This window comes from Saimiri boliviensis, chromosome Y (genome assembly GCF_048565385.1).
Source record: "Saimiri boliviensis isolate mSaiBol1 chromosome Y, mSaiBol1.pri, whole genome shotgun sequence".
In the NCBI taxonomy this organism is placed as follows: domain Eukaryota; kingdom Metazoa; phylum Chordata; class Mammalia; order Primates; family Cebidae; genus Saimiri; species Saimiri boliviensis.
Window position 1 is genome coordinate 10,007,836 of NC_133471.1, and position 27,862 is coordinate 10,035,697.

A 27,862-nucleotide genomic window follows, 5' to 3' on the forward strand; every position below is an offset into this window, starting at 1 on the left:
CTCTGTGCTGCATCATCCTAACAGAAATCCAGGCTGAACGAGGTACCATCAATAAGATCCCCACTGCTATAGAAAAAACAAAAAGCATACTGGATGGAACTCTGTTTCTTGGAGATTTCTTCTGGAAAAGCCACATGTTATTTCTTCTCACCTCTAATGGCAAAAAAAAAAAAAAAAAAAAAAAAGTAAAAAAATGTCATACGGCCATGCAAAAAGTGAAGTGCAATGGAACAGTCAGAATGCATTCATAAAAAATGAACTGAAAATATGACTATTGCGATTAGCAGCCTGCATCTCTAACAACCCAGTGCTGTAACCCTCTGAAATTTTTAGTCTTGCAAAGTTATTAGAACTTCTTAAGCCATACCACTCAGAGGGACTGCAAAATACATATTGACATCTCCTTTAGGATGTCCTTAGAGAATTCAAGGAAAAGAAGTTAAATAATTCAGAAGTGCTTTTGTGTACAGCTATTTAGCACTAGAGGGTAAGGTTAGAGATAGATCGTAACGATAGTAATAGGGTTAGGGTTAGGGTCTGGGTCAGAGTCATGGCTGGAAGTATGGTTTAAAGGTAGGGTCATGGTCAGGTTCAAGATCAAAGTCAGGGTCAGAATTAGGGACCAAGGTAGGGATCAGTGTTAGTTAAGGTCAGGGTCAAAGTCTAGGGACAGGACAGGGTAAGGGTTAGAACCAGAGCTTTGTTCTCCTCAGGACCCAACGGAGGAGAGGCCATGGCTTTGGAGCACCTGGTAGCATGTCCACGGTGAAGACCAAAATTTTGTTCTCCTCAAGACGAACCTGGGGAGATGTGGCTACAGGCCATGTGAGGAAGGTGAGGCAAAAACTTTCTGTACGCTCTTGGCTTTACTTTCACATATTACATTCTCCAAGTCTTGTTTTCAAAAGCAGCCCTTACTTGAGACTTTGGCTGCTCCTCACTCATAGTGTGCCATAATATATTGTAAGATTTGGCTTTGTTTCCGGGGTGATATCTTAGTATAGATAAAGGAGAAATGCTTAGCGCCACCATGAGGACAGCTGAGATGAAAGCTGGGGATGGGCGGGCATCTTTCAAGTCACCCCAAGACTGAGGCTGGAGGAAACATGTCCACCCTCTGTAAACACTTTTGTTCATGTTTTTATTACTCATTTCTCTTACAGTGTTAAAGTAGTCAAAACAGTATTAAAAAGTGAAAAGTAGGCATATTAAAACTTGCAACATTATTTAAGTTTAAATATATTAATTGTACCTCATCAACGTTTTTTATTTTGTTCATAAAGTATAAGGTTAATTGGCAATACTTGTAATAGTAGATAGAATAATGTCTGTTTTACAAACATTGCATCCTCCATTACACGTATGAACCCCAAAAATCTAAAACAGGTCTCAGATTTTTTAGGGAGTTTATTTTGCCAAGTTTGAGGATGCGTGCCCATGATGCATCTTCAGGAGGTCCTGACATGTGCCCAAGGTGGCAGGGCACAGCTTGGTTTTATACATTTTAGGGAGACATCGGAAATCAGTCCTTATGTGTAAGATATGTACATTTATGTGCATTGGTTCAGTCCGGAAATCAATATATGTACATTGGTTCAGTCCAGAAAGGTGAGACAACCTGAAGAGAAGGCGAGACAGGGGGCTTCTGGATTATAGTTTGATAAGAGACAAATGGTTTCATTCTTTTGAGTTCCCATTACCCTTTCCAAATGAGGCAATCAGATATGCATTTATCTCTGTGAGCAGACAGGTGACTTTGAATAGAATGGGAGGTAGGTTAGCCCTAAGCAGTTCCCAGCTTGACTTTTTTCTTTAGCTTAGTGATTTTGGGTGCCCAAGATTTATTTTCCTTTCACAAGGTTTAGCATGTTTTCCTATGAGCATTAAGTATTCACTGTGTATTTTATTAAATGAGGCACAGATTTTACCAAAATCAACTTCATGACTGGCTATATAGACATAATTACATAGAAGTTCAACTAAATTTGGAAACATTCCAGAGTTTGGGTTTCCAATAATTCTCTGTGATTCTTTAAAAGGTAAAGTGTTTTTTCCCCATAAAACATAGAAACATCTAAAATTGCCCATAGAATGTCCTGCCATTTTTGTTTCTCTAGTTTCCTCATTTTCTGCAAAGGTTCATTTAGGAAATTGACTTGGACTATACTTTTAAGCTCTTCTGTTTTAGAAAACCTGGTGAAATATTGAATCATCATGATCACAAGTTCGGATCACGTTCTTTCTTTGAATATTTTTTACTCTGTTGCCAATGTTTGATTCCAGTGTATTATGGCTAAAAGGTAGGCACTGGAACAAAATAAAGACAAGAAGTATTTGGAATAAGTGATCCAGTCATAATGAATCAATTTGCCATTGGAATCTATTTTTACAAAGTCACTCTTTTAAAAATATTTAGCCATAAATTGAAACAGAATCTGTAAGGTTATTTATTTATTTATTTATTTATTTATTTATTTATTTAGCATGGTCTAAGGTGAAAAGCATTGTAGAGAATGAACCCAGGACAAAACCACAACATAAGAAAAAAAAAAAAAAAAACATAACTAAGTTTATACATATGTGTTACTACTGTAACAAACATGTAAAGAACATTTATTTTTATTTATTCTGTATTATTTAATTTTTTGTGTCATCGATGCTCTTATTAAAAAAAAAACAGGACTAGTTAACTGTCAATTACTAGCAATTCATGGTATAAATAATTAAACAAGGAAGTGTTCAAAAAATTACAATGTTTTAAATATTTATTTTACAGCAGTTTTTGACATACACAGTAATTGAAAGAAAAAAAATGCATAGATTTCCCATGTAGCTCCAACCTAGTTTTCTCTCTCAATAACATCTTCTATCAGTGTGTCTCACATATCTTGTTAATATCTTACATAATTTGTTATACTTAATGAACAATTATAGACTATTATTAACTAAAGTTCATACTTCATTTGTATTCTCTTAGTTCTGTCTTACCCTGACCCAGCATTTCATCCAGGATCCCACATGGCATGTTAATCATCACGTCCCTATGGCTCCTCCTGGCTGTGGTTAAACATGGAATATTTCTTATAATTAGACTGAGGTTATGGGTCTGGAAGTAGTAGAACACACAGGTGAAGTGCTGTCCTTGTCATTTCATGTTCTCAAGGTGAACTCTCACCTTTGATGTTAACTTGGATCATCTGACAGAGCTAGCATTTGTCAGGTTTCTCCTGTGAAGTCACTTTTCCTCCTTGTCCACATTGCATGTGTTCTTCTCGAGTAAGTTACTATGTAAAGACCATACTTACGGAGTGGGGAATTAGCTCCACCTTCTTGATGGCTGAGTGTGTACATCAGTTATTTGGAATTCTTTTGCAAAGATTTCTATTCAACTCCACTTGCTTATTCACCTACGTATACAAGTGCACCTAGATAATTACTTGAAGCTTTAGTTAGTATTAAACACTACAGCATTATGTTGCACAATTCATTCCTGTGTTGGTCATTGGTAGCTCTCTTTGGCTCCAATTTTTCTTTGACATATTTCAGGGTTATTTAGTACTGACTTTCTGATACTTTGAGTGTATCCCGGCTCATATATTTACTGTCCCAGTTCGAGTATCAGACATCTCTTCAGAAAGCCTGATTCCTTTTTGAATGGTAGGAAAACTTACATCTGGCTGCCAAATGAGCACATCGTATCTTGTCCCTCATTAGCAGTGCTAGGAAGTATAGGTGTGTGTGTAACCTACCTATACACATCTAATTACAAAGATTTCTATGGGAACTGTATGTATCCATATTGAACTAAATATAAGTTTACGTTGATGTGTCCACCTCTGATCTACTATCACATGAATAATTCTAGCCTTCTCCCCTTGCTTATTTGTAACTGCCCACTTCAACAGCGAGAGACCTAGTTTCTACCATCTGTGACTTACGTAACTCATTGTTTGATTCCAGATACAGATACTGTGGCTTTACAACTCTTCACGATTACCCTTCTTGAAAAGAACTTTATAAAATGGAATCCCGTGATGAAGTACACTTCATTTGCCTTCCGCCTACAGATTCTGTTCATTTTCAAAATGACTTAGGTCAGCACCATTTTCCCTACACCTTCAGTGATTTTTTTCCCCACATTTGTGTCTCAGTCCACTTTGTGCTTACAAAACAGAATACCTGAGGCAGGGTAATTAATTTGTAAGTAAAAAACATTCATTTGGCTCATGATGCTGGTGGCTGGAATGTCCGAGGTTGGGCAGTGCATCTGGTGGGACCTCAGTCTTTTTCACCTCATGGTGTAAAGTGGAAGGGGAGCAAGGGGTGCACCAGAGATCACAGCAAGAGTGAAAGCAAGAGGGAATCCAAGGAAGCCAGACCCTTATTTACTAACTACTCTTGCAGGAATTAATCCATTCCTGTGAGAGCAGAACTCACTCACCCTCATGGGAGGGCACTAATCTATTCATGAGGTATCAATCCCCATAACCTAAGCACCTTCCACTAGGCCCCACATCCCCACACTGCCACATTGGGGGTCAAATTTCAACTTGAGTTTTTTCAGGGACAAACCACATTCACACAATAGTAATTTGTAGCATAGTTAAATGATTTTTCACATTATGTATCTGTGTGGTGATACTCTGCATCCTGAATAATATTATTTAATTAGAATTGAGTTGGATTTACCTGTTTAGCTGTAAAATTCTGTGTGTTTTGGCAAATGCATAGTGGCAGGTATCCACTGTTAAAGTACCATATGGAACACTTCCGACCCCCACCCCATGCAGCCAGTGACTTCCCATCTGTGTAGTTTTCCTTCTCCAGAATCCCATTAAATGTGGTCACACTGTGTGGATTCTCCTCAGATGGTCTTCTTCCACCTAGCAATGTGCATGAAAGATTCACTCATGTTTTTGTGTGAGTTGATAGCTTGTTCCTTTCTATGGCTAAATAGTATTACATTGTGTGAATGTATCAAAATTTGGTTATGCATTTTGGGGAGCAAAACCTTCCTCTTCTAACCTTGTTCCAGGGTCGGAACCCTTCAGATTAACTGACAATAGATACATTAGTAGTGGAGACAAAACTTGGCTTCTTGTTCCACAAGTATTGTCATGGGACAAAATTCATCAGATGACAGGATCCAGTTTACAAAGAGGTAAAAATAGCCCTAAGAGAGAAAATGAGACTAGAATCTGATAACCCACAAGTGCTGGACTTTTCCTATTTAACAACATTTTTTGAGCCAGGGTCTGGCTCTGTTGCCCATGCCGGAGTGCAAAGGTGCAAGCTCAGCTCACTTCAGCCTTTTCCTCCTAGATACAAGTGAGCCTCCCTCCTCAGCCTCCTGTTTAACTGGGACTATGTAGGCACCTGGCATCATGCGCAGCTAATTTTTGTTTTTTTAGTAGAGACATGGTTTCGCCATGTTGCCCAGGCTGGTCTTGAACTCCTGGCCTCCCAAAGTGCTGGAATTATAGTCATGAGCCACCATGCCTGGCTGAGTTATTGTTTTCCATTGAAACATAAAATTTCTCTCTGTAGCAGCCATAATTTTTTATCATAGACAATCAAAGTCAGATTATTCTTATTTTTTTTTTTTTTTCTTTTTTTTTTTATTGCATTTTAGGTTTTGGGGTACATGTGATGAACATGCAAGATTGTTGCATAGGTACACACATGGCAGTGTGCTTTGCTGCCTTCCGTCCCCTCACCTGTATCTGTCATTTCTCCCCATGCTATCTCTTCCCACCTTCCCACCCCCCGCCCCTCCCCCATTTCCCCCCAACAGACCCCAGTGTGTAGTGCTCCCCTCCCTGTGTCCATGTGTTCTCATTGTTCAACACCCGCCTATGAGCGAGAATATACGGTGTTTGATTTTCTGCTCTTGTGTCAGTTTGCTGAGAATGATGGTTTCCAGGTTCATCCATGTCCCTATAAAGGACGTGAACTCATCGTTTTTGATGGCTGCATAATATTCCATGGTGTATATGTACCACATTTTCCCTATCCAGTCTATCATCGTTGGGCATTTGGGTTGGTTCCAGGTCTTTGCTATTGTAAACAGTGCTGCAATGAACATTCGTGTGCACGTGTCCTTGTAGTAGAATGATTTATAATCCTTTGGATATATACCCAGTAATGGGATTGCTGGGTCAAATGGGATTTCTATTTTTAGGTCCTTGAGGAATCGCCACACTGTCTTCCACAATGGTTGAATTAATTTACATTCCCACCAACAGTGTAAAAGTGTTCCTATTTCTCCACATCCTCTCCAGCATCTGTTGTTTCCCGATTTTTTAATGATCGCCATTCTAACTGGTGTGAGATGGTATCTCAATGTGGTTTTGATTTGCATTTCTCTGATGACCAGTGATGATGAGCATTTTTTCATATGTTTGTTGGCCTCCTGTATGTCTTCTTTTGTAAAGTATCTGTTCATATCCTTTGCCCATTTTTGAATGGGCTTGTTTGTTTTTTTCTTGTAGATCTGCTTTAGTTCTTTGTAAATTCTGGATATCAGCCCCTTGTCAGATGGGTAGACTGCAAAAATTTTTTCCCATTCTGTTGGTTGCCGATTCACTCTACTGACTGTTATAAGTCTAGTTTTGTTAGATTTTGCCTGATTATTTGTGTAAGTGCAGCAAGAACAAGAGCTGACCAAATAGGTGCTTTCAAGCTTCTTTGCTGGAAGTTGTCATACAGAATCTCCTGTTGGACTCTTAAAGGCCTTGTTGAGACTAAAACCAAGCCAAGAACATACTGTTAAAGTTCAGCTGCAGTCCTTATAGCATTGTGTGAATTCCCCTCTTCTTGAGGTCCCCAGAATATCCCCAAATTCTTGGGCCTACAAGGAAATGGTCTTCCCTACTAACCTGTAAGGCTGTGAACCCTCTAATCTAGGTATCAGGCTGGCTTTTCTCAGAGTGCTTTGTAAAGATTGGCTCCATAAAAGTCAACCCTATGACTGATGTCTTCCATAAAGATGAAATAGAACTAGCCTAAAATGACAAGTTTTGTGATGTGGACTGTACTTACTTAGTACCATTTGAAAGTAATGAACGATTTGATTTTCACAGGGAGCAAATTGGTGACGCCAGCCCCCAGCGACCTTGTGTTCTACTGCAGCTCACCTCTGGATGATGAACTCCCTGACGCCATTCCACAGGTGCCCATGTATGATCCACTCATCCCCTGTCTGCAGGTAAGGCCGTGCCATTTCCACCCAAAGAGAGAACAGGAGGGAGACCTGAGGCAGAGAGTGGGCACGGTCAGCTCTCAGGGCTCCCTGGCTCCTAGAACAGAAGGAGGTTTACACATTTCTGAAATGCCTTGAAATTTAAAAATCCAAAAACATATACTATAAAATCCTCACAAAAATCTCACCTAAGTATGGAAGGAACATATTGTTTGCAGCTTGGGGCTTTGAGCTCTAAGTGGTGGCAGCTAAATGAGGCTTCTCATTGGGTCCAGCTAGTCAACCGCCTTCAGCGTTTCTAGTCATACAGCCATCTGGAAGCTGGGGTTTTGCCATTGACTGTGGTTGGTTTGTTAATTTTTAAAGTCAGTTTAAATGCCTCCAAGTTTGGTTTCCGTTTGCTTAGGCAAGACCTCAGGCTAACGGCCTTCTTTTTTTGCTTTAACGTGTCAAAACCGTAATTCATTTTAATTTTACTTTCCGGCATTAATAGAAGTAAATTGACATTTTTGTTGTTAGTGTCAGGGTCAGGGTCAGGGGTTAGGGGTTGGGGATTATGAATTGGGGATTGGGGTTAGGGGTTAGGGTTGGGGTTTTAGGGTTAGGATTTTAGAGTTAGGGTTTTAGGGTTAGGTTTAGGGTGGCTAGGGTTAGTGTGGTTAGGATTAGGGTGGTTAGGGTTAGGGTTAGGGTTTATGGTCAGGGTTTAGGGTTAGGGTTAATGTTAGGGGTTAGCGTTAAGGTTAAGGGTTAAGGGTTATGGTTATGGGTTAGGGTTAGGGTTAGGGTTACGGATTAAGATTAGGATTAGAATTAGGGGTTAGGGTTAGTGTGTTAGGGTTAGGGTCTTAGTGTTAGGTTTAGGGTTAGGGTTAGGGTTAGGGTTAGGGTTTTAGGTTAGGGTTAATGTTTAGGGGTTAGGGTTAGGGCTAGGCCTTAGGGCTTAGGGTTTAGGGCTTAGAGCTAGGGTTTTGGGTTTAGGGTTTGCCGCAGGCCTAGGGCCTTGGGCCTAGGGTTAGGGTTTGGTGTTTGGGGTTTGGCATTTGCTTTGATTCTTTAGGACCCAGCCTAACTCTCTTGAGGCAGTTTTTCCAGATATTGAATAATGTATTTCCTTAAATACATCATTGTTATTTCCTTATGCACTTGTTTCATTACTGGCTTGGCCATAAAACTTTTCATCTAGGCTTTGTCCTTAGAGATTACTATACCACCATTGAATTAAATATCAATCACATCAACAAATTAATATCCAAAACATTTATAAAAATATGAGAGCAACAGAAACGTTCTATGGGAATATGTCTCTGTATTGAGTGGAAACAGCCTCGAAATATTACTTGCAAAGTAGAAACTACTAACAAAATGTTGAAAGAGCTCAATACTTAAAACTTACGTATTCTTAAAAACACTATAAATAAAGATAAGTTAAAAATACTTGCAATAACCATTATCAAGTGGATAATTTAATTTGTGTAGATATTGATCTTATGAGAATGAAAAACAGCTAAATTATCAATAATTTATCCATAAAAAAACTGCATAAAAGCCAATAGAAAATTGAAAATTCCAAATTAACTAATTCTTCAAAAAAAAAAAATCAAATTAAAACAACTGTGCTTGCCTGCTTAACAAAAAATGTCAAGATTAAAATATTCATATTTAACAAAGATCAAGACAAATACTACTTTAATTCACTTATGGTAGGTTTAACAAATCAGAAAATAAACTTTCTGATAGGCAATTTGGTAATTAATAGAAAATGAATTAAAATGACCACATCTCATAAGTATTTATTTATTTAAAAAAATTTTTTAGGAAGACAGACACCGTTAATGAAAAAAGTAATTTGCTTTTTCTTCTGCTTAGAAAAATTGTTCAATACTCATGTTATTCTATCACCACAATTTTTTTTTCAAATGATAAACACGATGATATTAAAACAAGTATTATTTTAAAGGTAAATCTCTGTGAGGAATCTAAATAGATGATGCAGCGAATATATTCATATAATTTAAAGAAAAATAAGATATAATGATGATATGATACTCAAATAATACTTCACAGTTTATAACACATTGACATTTATTTATTTTCCACAATGCTGCCATATGGATATGACTAGTAGTGGAATTTGCTTCCAATGCCAATTGGCTGCCATTTATTGAGTGTTTACTCTATGCGCTATGCTTTACACACATTTATCTCATTTAATCCGCATAGCAACCACATGAGATTTCTTAGAAGGCAATATTCCACTGGGTGAGATAAATACCTGCTGTATATCAAATCTATCCAAAAAATCTAAAAAATGTGTGTTAATGCATAATTATTTTTTATAAAAATAAAGATGTTAAACGTACAAAGATTTACTTGGAAGTATACTGTTTGGAATATAAAAATGTTGAACATTAAACATCCATTGATAAACTGGTTAAATTGCATGTGTTAATCTCCATTATGGAATACTAGGCAGTCATTGAAGTATATATTGTAGAAGTATGACAAACCATGTTTATAATATATTTTGAGTGAAAACAATCTAAGATATATACCTCTGTATCTTATGATAGAATTTTTGTGGAGTGTGTGTATATGTGTGTCTGTGCAAAATATTCAGAAGACTATTATCAAAGTTATTAACAAACAATTTTATATAATCCACAAGATGTAACAAATGTGTCCATTTGGGTGAGGATGTGGTGGTAAAAAGCTGTTAACAATATATTCTACCAAGGAAAGAATAGGACTAATTATTCTTCTCCAAATGATATTCTGAGGGCAATACAAGCAGAGATGTTGAGGGGTATACAGTAGAGAGGGAATTTTAGCTAGGAGAAAGGCAATCCAAAAAGTAACTTGTTGCAAAACGTGAATACACAAAAATGTGAATATACTTAGTGCCACCAAATTGTACACTCAGAATTTGTACACTTAAAAATGTACACTTAAGGCCGGGCACGGTGGCTCCAGCTTGTAATCCCAGGACTTTGGGAGGCCGAGGCGGGTAGATCATGAGGTCGAGAGATCGAGACCATCCTGGTCAACATGGTGAAACCCCGTCTCTACTAAAAATACAAAAAATTAGCTGGGCATGGTGGCACGTGCCTGTAATACCAGCTACTCAGGAGGCTGAGGCAGGAGAATTGCCTGATCCCAGGAGGCGGAAGTCGTGGTGAGCCGAGATCGCGCCATTGCACTCCAGCCTGGGTAACAAGAGTGAAACTCCGTCAAAAAAAAAAAAAAAATGTACACTTAAAAAACATTGTACGTTAAAGTGGTAAATTTTATATTATGTGTAATTTGCAACAATGAAAAAGAAGGGGATAATAATTAATGTAGGCCTGGATGCTGAGATTTTAGGGACTTTCTACTTAAAGAAGTGAGAGGTGAAAACACTTGAAAAAAGGTGTATACAAAATCATCATTTTCATGATATAAAAGACTGTAAGAAGATCACATGAAACTACAAACATAGACATTCAATATGTTCTCTTTCTTATCCAAGCAAGCAGGTGGGGATGACAATTTTCCTTGTTCACAACGAGAGATTTTTGATCCCTTCAGTAAGTAATATTCATTGCATCTATATTCCACTGAGGATCCTGTTGTATAGCTTGCCAATAACCCATCTGCAACAGCCCCATTCATTACAACAGGAGGATGCTTAAAATTGTCATTATTTTCTAAGAAAAGAAGTTGTTTTAAAATTAACATAGCTCATAACAATATAATATATTAAGTAATACTATAGTGTCTCAATATGTGTATTATATAACTTTGGACAATTGTTTTATAAATTCGGTACAAACATATAAAACGTTATTCAGCTCAAATATTTTTAAAATTTGCTAAGTGAGAGACGAGAGCAATTACGTTACCTAAAAACAACTAGGCATATTTTTTTCTCTTTTCTCAATTGTGAAGGAATTATGATATAGACATTTTTTTTAATCTGTAGAATGAGAAACTATTCTTTAATCTAAAGACTATAGTCAATTCTAAAATTGCACTTTGAAATTACCCACTTTTATTTTCTTCTTTCTCATTACCCTTCATCTCTGTTCTCAATCAACCCATGGAGGAAATGCCCATTTTTTCCCCTTTTTTGGTATCTTTCTCTTACTCTGTCAATTTCCTTGGCATCCTTCAGAGCTTCTGTCTTATTCAATGAATGTCCTAGATAAATATGTCTGTGGAGATCTCTCTCTGATCTGATCAAGAAATGAGAACGAGGACAGGAATAGTAGCCCCCAGGAATGACAGTGTATCCTGGTGGTGCCCTTCAGCAAAATGAAAGATCAAGGACATGCCTCAGAAAGGGATAAGGTTAAGAATGGCCAGATGCAATGCTCCACCCTAACTTTGTAGGAGAAGTAGATAATGCCTATGGCCAGTCGCTCAGTCCACCATGCCCTTATTTACTCCTCTAATAAAGCACAACATCATTCGTGTGCTGTCTTTTAAAGCATACAGGTCATGGCATGACACAGATCAGATAATCGTGCTTAGCATTATTGTGTTCAAAAAGGTTTTGTTTTGTTTTATAGAATTTTTTTATTATTATGACACTTAAGTTTTGGGGTACATGTGTAGAACATGCAGGTTTGTTACATAGTTACACACGTGCCATGGTTGTTTGCTGCATCCATCACCGCGTCACCTACATTAGGTATTTCTCCTAATGCTATCCCACCCCTAGCCTCTCACTCCCTGACAGGCCTCAGTGTGTGATATTCCCTTCCCTGTGTCCACGTGTTCTCATTGTTCAACTCACATTTATGAGTGAGAACATGCAGTGTTTGTTTTTCTGTTCTTGGGTTGGTTTGCTGAGAATGATGGTTTCCAGCTTCATCCATGTCTCTGCAAAGGACATGAGCTCATCCTTTTTTTTTTATGGCTGCATAGTATTCCATAGTGTATATGTGCCACATTTTCTTTATCCAATCTATCATCGTGGGCATTTGGGTTGGTTCCAAGTCTTTGCTATTGTGAACAGTGCCTCAATAAACATACATGTCTACATGTCTTTATAATAGAATGATTTATGATCATTTGGGTATATGCCCAGTAATGGGATTGCTGGGTCAAATGATATTTTTAGTTCTAGATCCTTGGGGAATCACCACACTGTCTTTCACGATTGTTGAGCTAAGTTACACTCCCACCAACAGTGTAAAAGCATTCTTTGTATTGACTTAAATTCTATAGATGGCTACACATACACACACATACACACACACACACACACACACACACATATACATACACAAAGCAGAAGAGTAGGTGCTATAGCAATGTGTTTCTAATTTGCCTAAACAGTCTATTCCTAAAATATGCATATTAAATTAAAAGAATGGAAAATTTTACACCATAAGCTTAGCTATTGATGCTAATCGTAGCATACATACCGACACACTCAGGAGGAAGTGTCAATTTTCCACGCCTACAAGTTATCTCATTTGATCCATGGAGAAGGTAGCCACTTTCACATGCGTATGTCACTTTATTGTAATAAATCTTAGAGTGTAAATTTGCTACACCGTTTTCAATGAAGGGTGGTTCCTCACAGGCTACCTTCTGTCCTTCTGAAAAAGTACAGTTAAAAGAGAAAAGACCATTTAGTCACACATGCAGATTTCATTTTAGCAAAGCTTCTTCAAGGTGTTACTAACCAATGCATTTTGGAAGTTCTGTACATTTTCCATTTTCACAACGTATTTCTTCTGACCCATGGATCTCAAAATTAAGTTCACATTCTATATGAACTATTTCTCCATGACGAGAACTTGTTGAACTTGAACCGGTTTGAATTTTGGAGTTCATGGGCAGAGGTGGAGGGGGACATCTGTTTCTTCTTCCTTATCAGCAAATTTAGTCATAGAATTACAAAAAAAATAAAGATTTAATGAAAGTGTTCATTATTTCAAGCACCATAGAAAGCATGACAGATTGATTCCAGGAGCATTCCTTTGATCACCATCTCTTGAGGTTAACGCCCTTGTGTGATACCCCTTTTCATGAGTAGGACCTATGACTTGCTTCTAGCCCACAAAATGCAGCAAAAGTGATGGATCAGTACCTGATTATGTATACATAATTATGTAACATGAGATTTTAATGCCCTTCTTGCCAAGAGACTCTCGCTCCTTGCTGGTTTTAAAGAAACTAGAGGCTACATCATGAGCTTCCAAAGCAGAAGTGTTGCAAGGCAAAGGGAAGTGGCCTGCCTTCAGTTAATAGCCACAAGAAACTGAGGCTCTCATTTCAGCAGTCTGCAAAGCACTGAATGCTACCAATAACCATATTGAGTTTGGAAGGAGACTTGCCCAGTCAAGACTCAGACGAGACTGCAGTCCAGCTAACATCTTGATTGCAGCTTTGTTAGCTATGGATACGAAGAGCTCATTAAGCCACACCCAGACTCCCAACCTACACCAAATGGGAAATAATATCTTTGTGTTGTTTTAAGATTCTGGGTTTGTGGTGACATTGTTATGCACCAACAGAATATTAAAATTGCAGGCCTTTAAAATTCATTGGCTCCTTTACTCCTAAAATAACTTTATTAAGTAGGAACTATTATTTTTCCCATGTTATAGACAAACTAAAACTCATGAAGTAAATAATAGCATGCAGCAGATCTGTTCTTGAACCCATGTCTATCTAAATTAAAATCGCCTGCTCTAAAATATTGACTACACTACTTCCTTATTGCTGCTGTGATGAATTACAGTTTAGTGGCTTAAAATAGCACAGGTCTATTCTCTTACAGTCCTGGAGGCCAAAATTTGAGATTCAGTTTTGCTGGACTAAAATCGAGGTGTCAAGAGAGCTGCATTCCTTCTGGAGGCTTTGGAAGAGAATCGGCTACTTTTCCTTTTCTAGCTTCTTGAAATTACCTGCATTACTGGGCTCAGAACCCCTTCCTCAAAACATTACAACCTGTGGCTTCCATTGTCACATCTCCTGCTTCCTCTTCTGTAGTCAATCTCCCTCTGCCTCTCTTTTATAAGAGCATTTGTGATTCTATTTAGAGTCCGAAAAAATAATTCCAGAAAATATTCCTCCCTTAAGATTGTTAACTTCAAAGTGTCTTTTACCATGTAAGGTAACATTTAGTGGTTCCTAGTGTTATAATGTGGTTATATTTTGGGAGGAGTAGGAGAGATATAACTCAGCCTACAATACTACCTGCTGTATGCCTAATCACTGTTTACCAGAGTAAATAGGCAAGTTGTCATGCTGGCTAAATTGGAAGAGAGGTATATAAAATGCCTTAAGGATGTCTGTCATTTACTATTGAAATAGCAACTTGGGAGACCGAGGCCTGCAGATCACCTGAGGTCAGGAGTTCGAGAACAATCTGAACATGGCAAAACCCTGTTTCTACTAAAAGTACACAGAAAAGTCAGCCAGGTATGGTGGTGGGTGGAGATTGCAGTGAGCTAAGATCCTGCTACTGCGCTCTAGCTTGGGTGACACAGGGAGACTCCAACTCAAAAAGAAAAAAGGAAAGAAATAAAAGGCTTTTAAAATTTTGCTTAAAAAAATCTCTACTACTACATTAAGGATGTTGAGCACAAATGAAAAACTATAAAATCTTTAAAGTTACTACTGTTCAGTCCATTTAGGGAATTAGGATAGTTCCCAGCAATCCCATTGCAAACCCTGGTCAGAGCCTTCATTCATTTTTCTAGCACCTGTTTCAAAATGTTCACCATTTTCTTCCAAGTTCTACCTTCATATTTTTCACCTACCTGTCAATAGATATTATATCCCATATATAAAAAAATAAAAAAATGACTATAAAACTCTTGCCTCACCCTATCATTCCAATCCTCAAACTCCTATTTGTCTCTTAAGACCGAATCTAAATATTATCCATCACCTCTGTGAATGTTATTCCACAGCACACCAATCAGAATCTCTAATGTTTATTCTGTCACTTTGAACCTGAGTTGATTGTACCATTTGTCACATTATAACATTTTTTTTTCATATCTGTATATTCTGCTAGATAGGACCCTCCTATCTATGTGTGTTTAAATAACTATGGATGTCTTCTGCATTGCCTGTTAGACACATTTAGTAATAGAAATGTGACCATAGATACGACATTTTGGGGTAGCTTTTACTAGATGCCTCTTTTCCATTTTCACTTCTGGGGATTATTCTTTTGTTTTTTTCTGCTTTGTATATCACTATTTTGGAGACTAATTTTTACATCTGGAAGTATATGGCAGATTAAGAGAAAGTGTCCTTGCAAAGCTGCCAGATTGGACTAATTAGTCTAACAATTCCCAGGAAGAAAAGTTATTTGTTATAATAAGGGATTTAAAATGTATAATAGAGATTTTAAAATAATAAATATAAAAGATATACTTCTTTACAAAGTAATACAAAACAAAGGTTTATTCAGATGGAATGTGTTACAGATTCCTGAAAATAGCAGTAATTTAAAAGACAATGTTTATTTAAAAAAATAGGACCCAGGAAAAAAATTAGGTGTCACCACAGGAATTTTGTCAGCGCTAATGGAGATTAAAGCCAATAAAGACATTTTACCTTCACATACAGGAGATTCTGGGTACCAACCAAAGCTATAGCATTGAATTAAATCTGATCCATTGAGATAATAATTTTCATCACAGAAAAACTGAACGACATCTCCTTCTTCATAGGTTTGCTTTACAGGATGAAAATGACCATTTTTGATTAATCTTAAAGAAGAACCCTTTAATGCTGCAAATGAAAGAATGAATAAAATACAGACAATTGTTATTTTTTTCTGCTAGAACCAGATTCACTTTCTATTTACATGATATGTCTAGAATAGAAATTAAATTTGCCAAAACAGCTTATGAATTCATTTTATGTGTTTGTTAAATAGCATTACTCTTATTTTAATGTAATCTTGTGAGCTAAAATGGATTTTTTCTACTTGAGAGCTTTAAACTATCAAAGACTGCTATCAACATAATTAAAACTAAAGGCAAAAAGTATGGAAAATGAAACATAATTAGTGTGACAACTTGTATACACTTTTCTAGGAGAGAAAGTTTTCAAGGTGAAAATAGATGTTATTCCAAATGAGAACCTACTGGTACATTTCGGTGTGACAGACCATCCGTATGTGTGACATTCTACCTCCTCGGTCTTGTTTCCTCCAGCTGTGTAGTAACCAGTGGCACATTCGTATTGTACTTTGTCCTTCACTTTGAATGTTTTCTGTGTTGTGGAATAATTTCCATTATATAACTCAGGAGCCAAACATGTTTCTAAAATTACAAAAGTTATTTATTTTATAAACCTTTTTAATAACCTAGAATATTTAAAAATCTTAAAATGTATTTTTATGAATTTTAAGAATATATTGTAAAATCAACTCTTAGCAAAATTGAAAAAGAGCCCCAGTTTTTCTTTGCCTCTCTATTCTCTTTTTTCATACACCTATTGACATAACCATACCAGTTTTCTGTTCTTAAAATTCTGGTCTACAAGTGCTTAACCAAAGGCCAAAATTCAACTGACAGCTTGTGTAGTAGAAATCCTTAAAGTATGTGCTGTCTATGCATTTGTACAATTTAAACAACATACTAACAAAGTATACATAAATTTAAGTTATTGAATTATCTTTAAGTATATCTGACATTGGTTCACAACATAAAATAATGTACATGATTTTAAATTCTTCTGTAATGAAGGACATAGTGACATAGAAAGAAAAAAAAAAAAATCTTTTACTCAGACGTGTGCCTCACGCCTGTAATCCCAGCACTTTGGGAGGCCGAGGCGGGCAACAGTATCAGGAGTTCAAGATCAGCCTGGACAATATGGTGAAACCCCATCTCTACTAAAAAATAAAAATAATTAGCCAGGTGCGGTGGTGTGCACCTGTAGTCCCAGCTATTCAGGAGGCTGAGGCAGGAGAATCGTTTGAACCCAGGAGGTGGACGTTGCAGTGAGCGAGACTGCACCGCTGCAGTCCAGCCTGGGCAACAGAGCAAGACTCCATCTCAAAGAAAGAAAAGAAAAGAGAAAGCTTCTTTCGTTTTATTCCATTCCAATTCCTTTTATTGGTGCAAAGTAGGAATTATTGGTGTAGGTGTGTTGTAGGGATTGAGAACATTTGGATTAAGGAAACACTTAGCACTTGAGAAAAGTAACGCAATATCAACTTCCTGCATTGCAGACATAATGAAAAATAAATTCTATTAAATAAAAAATGCCTCTTTAGTTTTAGGAAATGCATATTATACCATGTTTTTTCCTACACGTGGTTGAGAAGACCATCCATCAGAGAGACATTGAACCGCTTCTTCATCCTTTCCTCCACTGGTTTTCTATCCTGAAGCACAACCGTAATGCATGCTCTCTTGAATTTTGTATAATAACTTTACATCAGAGATGTAACCGTTACTCAGCTCAGGCTTAGTGCATTTTTCTATGGGAAAAAATATTTATTTGTTTAACTTAATAATGAAACTGAGCTTGTGTTTTACTAACTTCTAAAATTAAGCCAAAAGCGTAATGTTAATATTAGCAATTTCATTTTGGAAATATCTGCATATTTTTTTTAAATGAATTCAATCTAATACTGACTTTCTTGGTATTTACTATTTGTAGTTCTTATAGTAATTTATATCCCCACCACATCTGCTTCTAGGCAGGTTTGCTGAATATATCAACTACGATAACCATATTTGATGCCCTCTTTTACATGAGACTAACTCAATCAAAGCCCCTTACTCTGGGTCACCTGCCCTAGTGGAAGATAATTGATAGTTTGACGATAGTGTAGCCTGACATAAAGTAAGAAAATGAGTCAATTAGATTACCTTCTCACAAATTTGAACTCAAACTTTCATTCAAAATTGAAAAACACAGCTTTCAATGGATATCATGAGAGAAGTTGGTATACAAAGAAGAGATCAGTCTTACAAATGATAAAGCATTGGAGTAGCAATATTGCCCTTCCAGAGGCCAGTGTTTCAAGCACTTTTCTGGCATCCTGCGCTTAATTATCAATATAAGTTTCTCATTACTTAAAGTAAATTACATCTTTTCCCCTTGCAATGTGATAAATAACAATTTCAGTTATTTCCCTATTCCCTTCAGCAGAGTATTATTAAAAACAGATAAAGAAAATAACATTTTAACATAAACAGCATTATTTACCGGAATTCAAATTATGCTTTCAATTTGTAGAAAGACAGTTTGCTAGTTATTTTGTTATTTTCTCTACTAAAATGTTTAATCACTTTCCATTTTCATTGGACCCGTAGTTTTATAAACAAATTTCTTTGAGTATTGTAACACTGAGTTGACACATTCAGCTGACTTACTAAAGCACCTTGGTTCTGGGGCCAGGCTTCTGCTGTACACGTGGTTTGCCCTTCTTGTCTCCCACTTTTGGTGGTCTAACCAGCCAAGCAGAAAAATGACAATTTTGTTGTTATGTTCATTGGAAAGTAAAAGCTTTTAAAAGTGTAGTAATATTGGGCAATTCTTTCATTTTCCACATGAGGAAAGCCACAGGGTTTCTCTGAAATGAGCAAATGTCAAGCTGAAAATGGAAAAAAATAAATCTCTAAAAACATAAAATTTATAATCAGATGACAAGACAAACTAATTAAAAGTATTTAGAGCAACTTCAACTGGTACTTATTTTTATTAAATGTTTAAAGTACTTTTGTGACAATTCAAGCAGTCCTTTTACCATAATTGCAAGTTACTTTAAACATCCGCCAGTCATGATAAAACTTAGCAGACCACTTCTTCAGGCAAGCTCCGCTAACTCTGTAGAACAGTATTTTCTTTTTCTTATTAGAGACAGAGTTTTCCTTGTTACCCAAGCTTTAGTGCAGTGTTGAAATCATAGCGCATGGCCACTGGGAGCTTCTAGGCTTAACCAATCCTCCTGTTCTGTAGCTGGGACTGCAGGCACATGCCACCACACTTGGCTAAAGTATGCTTTATCTTTTGTAGACATGGGGAAGGGGGTCACACTATGTTGCTCAGGCTGGTCTTGAACTCCTGAACTCAAAGGATCCTTTTGCCGTGGCCTTCCGAAGCACTGGGATTACAACAGATAAGCCACTGCACCGCACCTGCACTTCCTACTAGATATGTATTGAAAGTCATATATGTAATTAAAAAACGTCTAATAGTCACATTCATAAAAATATAAAGGATGAGCTGAAGTTAATTTTTATGATATATTTTAATTGATCCAATATATTGAAAATATTTTACATTCTCCTTTTTGGTTACTAACTCTTTAACATTCCCTATGTATTTATAGTTACGGTACATATGATCTTGGGCTAGTGACATTTTAAGTAGTGTCTCTAATAGCTGTATGTGGCTAATGCCCATTGTAAGTAGACAGCACAATCCAGGAATAGATAAAGTTTCTCCTTAACATATGCAAACTCATTAAAAAATTTCAAATAATTAGCATTTTCAAAAAATAAAATCAAACAAACTGACAACAAATTAAAATGAATAGAATACTTTAGCAAGAGCTTTGCAAAACAGGATTTTTTTTTTAGACGTAGTTTCACTCTTGTTACCCAGGCTGGCGTGCAATGGCGTGATCTCCGCTCACCACAACCTCCTCCTCCTGGGTTCAGGCAATTCTCCTGCCTCAGCCTCCTGAGTAGCTGAGATTACTTGAGCCACCGTGCCCGGCCAAAACAGGATATTTAAATGTTCAGAGACCTAGTACTTAGCGATATTAGTCATCAGAGAAATGCAAATTTAAATCAACATGAGATAGTACTGCATATCCAATAGAATTGCTGAAATGAAAAAGACAGGCTATCTCAATGACTGGTGAAGAACTGAAGAAACTAGAACTCTCATATTTATACAATTGTAAGTATAAATTAGATCAAAGTCCATGAGAGAACCCTTTTGCAATATTTATTGGTGTAAAACACGGACAAACCATATTCCCAATTTAAAAAGTATATATTTGTATACCAAAAGCCATGTAAAAGAATGTTTGTAACAGCACTATTCATATAGTCCAACCTGGAAACAATCTAAATGTCCAGAAATAGGAAAAGATAAACACATTTTACACGATGTATACAATGGAATATTATACAACAGAAATGAGTGAATGGTGATTCTCATAAACATAATATTGAGTGAAAGATGCCAGTCACCTATGACTTATGTATAAATTTGCATAACTTTTTAAAAGAAGACAAACTAATCCATGATAAAAGAACTCCAATTGGTTATCTTTGGGGTTTAGTGCCCTGCAGGCATCAGTTATGTTTCTGGGGTGTTGTCAGTGTTCTATATCTTGATCTGAACGGTGTAAAATTATATAAAAAAAATTATAGAAGTGTATCCTAGGATTTTTGCATTTTACTGGATATATTATACTCTAAATCAAACACATATTTAAAAATATATATATCTTTGTGTTGAAGATCTTAAAATCACAAAAACACTTAAAGAAATGCTTGAACAACCCTAGGAGCTGTGTTGAGAAGAAACATGAGCAGTCATGGATAAAAGAAGGGCTGGATCTAGTGTGATTACTGTGGCTTCAGTGCCTAAGTTGATCACTGCATACTAATGCTACCGTGAGACATAGAATAAAAGTAATGCTAGCCTAGTTTTGAAGGAAATGCATGTGGAATGATGAGTAACCAAACTTCCAGCATCTGATGGAGCAGACAGAAAAACACGGGCAGGAAAGTTCCCATTTTCTGAGAATTCTCACCATTTTTCACACTCAAGAACCCAAGGAATTTACAATAAAAAGGCTCTTCCAAAATAGCAATGCAATGGTGAATACACAGTTGCTTGTCAGGGAGGGGCAGCAAAGTACTCTTTGCACAACAATCCTAGGCTGTGGCTTTAAACACTCTGTCCTGGGATATCTCTCTCCACCACCAGTCTAGGCACATTACTTGTTAAGGAGGCTTGAATGCCTTGGAGAATATGAATTCCTGAGAAAAAATTATTGAGAAATGTGAGGAATATAGTAATTATAAACCAGGAAATCACTGACGTCTGATCATCTAAAAAAGTATATGAAGAGATGTACACATTAGCAATCAGAGAATGGTAAATTAATAAAAATTGGATTTCACATTACAAATAATAGCATGGCAACCAGTACAAAGACGGACAATATGAGGTGATGGTGAGGATGATGAGAAGCAGCAACTGATATCCTCTCTCAGAGATGATATAATTTGAAACAGTCATTCTGCCTAAGTAATCTGTCACGACTCACAGAAATCAAGTACAAGAATAGACTCAGTCATTTCACCTGTGAGTGAATACAGACTGACCATATTCTCACAGAAAGATAAGTTGGTTATATTATAATATTCATTTCAGAGCTATTTGTGGTTGAGAGAACTACAGTAACATGTCAAAACATTATAGTAGGTCCAGGGGAAATGGACTTCAAGACTAGGAATAGGGGATAAAATGTGTAAGTAAAGCAAGAGCGTGAGCTTTCATAAGTTAATAATAATTGCATACCAGGAAATGAGAAATACAATTAACTGAATTCTCGCCCCTGAAGTTCACAATGAGAGTTGAGAGAAGCAGGCCAAAATAAGATTACTGTCTCAGTCTTTAAGCAGTCCCTATTTACACAGAAAAATAAAATCAAAAGAAATTCATGCAAAAATCATCCCATTATAGAATTAAGAGTATCCAATAAGATTAATTCTGTGTCTTTCACTTTTATAATTTTAATCTTCGATGTTTTGGTAGAAAATTTACAGTAAATTATTCAATTAAAATACAATTGAAACTTATATATTTAATTTCAATAAATTCCCTAAGATGTTTATTTTAGAAAAGCCTTATTGCTGTAGTTTTCTTCTTTGTATGTTCACTCTTGCTAATGCGAATTGCGTCTCTGGATTCTTCATCCTACGATCTGATAATATTGATAATTGTTCCTAAACAACATACCCGTGTACACTGCCTCCTTTATACTTTCACACTGAGCATACACACTGGACAATATGACTATAAAGCGTTCTAATAGGGAGTCCATAGGTATTGGTTTGTTTGGAAAGTCTTGATTTATACGTGTTCAAACAATTATCAATAGGACCCCTCTTTTACTCTCAACAGTGTCCCTGTTTGTACAAGCAATTATATGGTTGTCCTACTAATCAATACTTAATGTATTCAATATTTAAGGAATAATTCATTGGGATAAAAATCAAAGTCTCAAAAGTAGAAAATCTTGCTCATTATTGGTGGCTATTTCTTTTTCAAATTTCCCACATTATGAACAGAATTAAAATTGTCCAAGTTTTGTCAGTATTAGGAATGGATTCTAGCATAGATTTAGAATTAATGTTAACATGTGACTTTGAAATGGACGTACTGTAGCTTGAAAACATTTTACAAGTATTTGGATCCTGATCTCCTGTCCCCAAACCTAGAGATACAAGCGTTTTTGTTTAAAATAAAACAAAATTGTTTTTCTAGCTTATGCCACTGTATTAATTAGTAATTTTGCTCATAGGAAAAGGTTTAAATATTATTAAAAGTTATATTTATAAAAGGTATGCTATACAATTGATATATTAAAATGAAAGTATAGTAAAGCTTTGGTTGTATAAATATTAGATTCCCCATTTATATGTTTTAGAGAATAAAGAATATTAGGGGTTAAGTTTACCTTCTGCATAGAGTTCTCCTGAGATTATTAGTACGATGAGAAAAGTTTTTCAACCTCATTCTCAGTGGTGTGCTTCACAAATATTTTAACAATTCTAGCCACTAGGAATTTGTCATTAAGTATACAATACTTCTCATGAGGAAAAAGTTAATAATTTACATCTGCCTAAGTCCTTTTGTAACGAGTCTTATATTTCACTTAAAATATTTTCAAATAATTTTAAAATAACACAATGATATTAATTGGCATTACTTATCTTGCCAGAGTCCAATGATAACATTATAATTGATTTGGTCATCAATAGCAGCAGAATAAATAATTAACACAGGCTGCATAAAAAACTAGGTAAATATTCAACCTAAGTTCCCAGTTGTAAGTTCATAGATTAAAGTTCACTTGTGGCCATGGATCTTTACCAATATTGATCAAGTAAAATGATGAACTTAGGAACATGAGCTAATGGATACCTGATGTTGAAATATGTGGTGGTCTAGATTGCACTTCTTAAAGAGATATATAATCATAGTTGTCTCAAGTAATGACAGAAAAGTATTATTGAAAATAGCATCATATTATTTAAAATTCCTAAAATAGTAATATTTGACATTTAGAGAGTTTGTACTTTGTGGCAGATGGTGAGATAAGCACTGTAATATATCAACATTCATTTTTGAGAAATATTTAGAATGTCCACAAAATGGCAGGGTATGTAACAGTAATGTAACAGTATTGAGGTAGTTAGCAGTAAAAAAAAAAAAAAAAAAAAAAAAAAAAAAAAAGAAAAAAAAGAAAAGAAATAAAATTTTTGCCCTCATGGAGTTCACATGCTAATGAGATTTAATGTAAAATACAAAAAAAAAAAAAAAAAAAAAAAAAAAAAACGGTGGATAGGCAGGATTAACTTGGGGCTCCCACTTGGATGGACAAACCAGGATGTGTAGAGACTGGCATCATGAATTTTGGATCCAAGAACCACTTCAGGGATACACCAGGAAAGCCAAGAGAATCCACAGATCCTTTGAAAGACATGGATTGCTCCTGCATGACCCAGGAGACAGCCTACATACTTTGAATACCCAAACACTGAAAAGGGATTGTCCACGCCTGAACACACACCCTTGGGGAACCTGAAGGTCTAGATTACAAGAGAAGAATTTGACCTTACCTGGAGCAGAGACAATTTAGAGAACCGAGTGAAATACAGGAGTAGGGGAAGCAGGGGGAAAATCCCTGGCTCTCTGGGTCCCCAGAGAAGCCATTTCTGACTTGTCTAACAGGGGACCTGAAAAGGGCTGCCAGAGGAACAGAGAAAAGATCACAGGGAGACGGAAACCACCAGGTGAACTTTGAAACAATTTCGACTGCACAGAAACTTTCCAGCCAGCAATAGGGAAAGGGTGTGAATCTGGTGTGCAGAGTCAACAGGTGGGGAGGCACAAAAGCCTGTCTCGCTTTCTCAGTTGAGAGGCTGGTAGTCTGAGGAAAGGTCTCAACCCTATTCACCCACCACATGGAAACAAACTTATTGCTGTTGGTGGGAACATGGTAGAAGTGAGACTTGCTTGTTGGGTTGTGTAGGAGCTGGGTAAGGTCTGTAACTGCCAGCTTTCCCTCAGTTCCCGGAAATGCTTCATGACACAGCAGAGGCAGCCATAATCCTCCTGGGAAGATAACTCCATGGACCTTGGAATCACACCCTCTTTCCCCACAGCAGCTGCAACAAGCTCCACCCAAGGAGTCTGAGCTCTGACATGCCTAACCCTGCCTCCACCTGATGGTCCTTCCATAACCATTCTGGTAGCTGAAGACAAAGGTCATATTCTCTTGTAAGTTCTAGGCTCCACTGATCCTCGCCTATACTACCACAGCTGATGCTCTCTTGGAAGCGCTACCTTCTGGCAGGAGGCCAACCAGCAGAAAACTAGTGCATGAAACAAGTACAACCAAGGACCCTCAGAGTTCATTTCACTCCCCTGCCACCTCTATTAAGAGAGGTGCTGGTATCCATGGCTGAGAGGTCTGAAGAGAGTTTACATCAAAGGGCCCTGTGCAGGCAACCCGCAGTACTAACCCAGAGCCTGGTATCCCTGTCAGATGGCTAGATTCAAGGAGAAGTAACTGTGAGCCAGAGGGCCTTGTAGGGCCCCCACCAGCGCATGCCACCACTACACGGCGAGCAAGAGGGTCTGGCAGCACGGAGAAGACCCTGCATTGCCGTGGTTACCAGCAGGGTTATTGCTGCCACTACACTATGAATAAGAGGTCTCTGCAAGTGCCCGCACTGCCAGCAGGAGATGCCCTCACCGCGCTGTCAGAGGGCCCTGCATTGACCCTAATGGCCAGCAGGGGGCGCCCGAGATCGCCTTTTCAGATTCCCGAGGCTCCACAACCCGCGTGCACAGGCGACAGAGCCCCGGCGTGTGTGGTTTCAGAGCGCTGGCATACAAGCGCGCCGTCACAGCGCGGTGTGTGTGCGTGGCATCAGAATGCTTGGGTGCGAGCGCCCGTCAGGGTGCCGGCGTGTGAGCCTGGAGTCAGAGCACCGGCATGCGTGCGCGGCCTCACAGCGCAGGCGTGCGGGGTTTCAGAGCGTGGCGTGTCTGCGTGGCGTGTCAGAGTGCCAGCGTGTGAGCGTGGGGTCAGGGCGCCGGCGTGCGAGCCTGGGTTCACAGCACAGGTGTGCGTGGCTTCAGGGAGCTTGTGTGCGAGCCCGCCGTCAGAGCGCCTGCGTGCCTGGAGTCGGAGGGCCGGCGTGCTAGCGGCCCTGGAACCCCGGCATGTGTGGCCTTAGAGCACCAGTGTGCCCCGCGTCGCACCGGCATGCGTCTGTGGCGTCACAGCGCCAGCGTGTGTGCTGTCATAGCGCCGGCGTCAGGGGCAGCACGGCAGTCCGCAGAGTTTTGTTCTCCTAAGTAGAGACTTTGGGGGTACTGGTATGGCGGAGCTGCGTCCTCCTCCCCAGAAAACCCAGGGTGGCATTGCGGGGAGCGCCACGAGGATGGAGCTGTATTCTTCTCAGCACAGACCCTGCAGGCACACAAAGGCAGAGCCGCGTTCTTAACACAGAACTTGGGGGCACTGCCTCAGTTTGGGACAACTCTGGGCCACATTCACGGTGAGTAAAATCCTTCCTGTTTGCAGCCCGGAATGCTGACGGTCAGAGACTAGTAAGAAGGTCTCTGTGTGGAAAACTGGATATCAAAAGCCTCTGAATCCTGTGCGCTGAGGTTCTCCCCACCCCATGCTAGGTGGCCTCAGAGCCAAGTCCGCACCTTAGCCCCAAAACACAAATAGAGCGTTCCCAAAGCAGATATGACACTCGAAATATGAATACAGCACCCACGGTGCTCTTGTACAAAACACCTGTAATGCCAGTGCAAGGCCTCAGTACCAAAATGTTAATATAAAACCAGCAGAACCCACGTGGCCCTGCTGGTACAGTACTGTTAATAATCAACGCTGACATACCAATGCAAACGTGGAAAATAACGGTTAGGGGTTAGAGTGAGGGTTAGGGTTTAGGGATTAGAAGATTTTTAGGCAAAATATAGTAAAATAGTTATTTGAGCAAAGGAATAATCGATGAATCATGGCTGAAGCTCTAAATGGAAAACAAGATTTGGGGCTGAGGTTTCTCGTTGGCTCCAGGTAGGGGAATGCATATTGTGGGATGGTTCCCTCCGTGTCACTCATCATACAGCCAACTGGCGGCTGGGCTTTTTGTCATTGACTGCGGTTGGTTGGTTAATTTTTTTTGTCAGTTTAAATGCTTCCAAGTTTGGTTTCCATTTGTTTAGTGAAGACTTCAGGCTAACAGCCTACTCCTTTTTTGCTTTAACATGTCATGACCTTGGTACTTTTTCATTTTGCTTTCCTGGCGTTAATAGAAGTAAATTCACATATTTATTGTTATTCAGAAAGTCCGTTTAATTGGCAACCTATTTGTGATGGTGCATAAAATAATGTCTTTTAGTCACTGGCATCTTAGCTTAGATGAAATATGTTAACCATATTAAGCTTTGCTATTAAACCATAACGGGAGTTGAGTTTCCTTCCCCCACCTCCCCCAGGCGTTAACCATTTAAAATACACTCAAGCATCTCCTCACAATGTGGATACTTTCTGAGAAATTTGTCCTTAGCGATTTCATCTTTCTACGAACACCATGGAGTGTCCTTACAAAGCCTAGATGGTGTAGCCCCCTCCATCCCTAAGTTATATGGTATAGTCCCCTCCATCCCTAAGTTAAATGGTATATTGTTCCCAGGCAACAAACCTGTATGGCACATCTCTGTACTGAATGCTGTAGTTAACTGTCACACCATGGTGATTGTGGATTGTGAGCCCAAAATATCTGAGATAGGTCTCAGTCAATTTAGAAAGCTTATTTTCCTAAGGTTAAGGACATGCCCATGACACAGCCTTAGGAGGTCCTGACAACAGGTGCCCAAGGTGTTCACGGTACGGCTTGCTTTTTTATACATTATACGGAGACATGAGACTCTAATCAGTATGTGCAAGTTGTATTCAGTTGTTTGGTCCAGTAAGGTGGAACAGTTAGAAGCAGGAAGTGGGGGTGCTTCCAGGTCAGAAGTAGGTAACTGAGATAAAAGGTTGCATTCTTTTGAATTCCTGATCAGCCTTCCACTGAATACACAATTTAGTTTGGCTTAGTGAGTCTTCATTTTTACATATACAGTAGGGCAGAGGAATGGCGTGATCCCGGCCCACCACAACCTCTGCCTCCTGGGATCAGATGATTCCCTTGCCTCAGCCTCCCTAGCAGCTGGTATTACAAGCATGCACCACCACGCCTGGCTAATTTTTGTGTTTTTAGTAGAGATGGGGTTTCTCCATGTTTGTGAGGCTGGTCTTGGGACGCCTGACCTCAGGTGATCCGCCTGTTTTGGCCTCTCAAAGTGTTGGGATTACATGCGTGAACCACCATGCCTGGCCAGGAAGCACATTTTGATTCTGAT

General features: G+C 38.2%; 2 pseudogenes; one reads left to right on the forward strand and one right to left on the reverse strand.

Moving 5' to 3' along the window:
* Nucleotides 1-10,657: 10,657 nt before the first annotated feature.
* Nucleotides 10,658-22,942, reverse strand: LOC141583063 (coagulation factor XIII B chain-like; annotated as a pseudogene).
* Nucleotides 22,943-25,703: 2,761 nt separating this feature from the next.
* Nucleotides 25,704-27,862, forward strand: part of LOC141583064 (interleukin-9 receptor-like) — a 36,116-nt pseudogene continuing 33,957 nt past the window's right edge.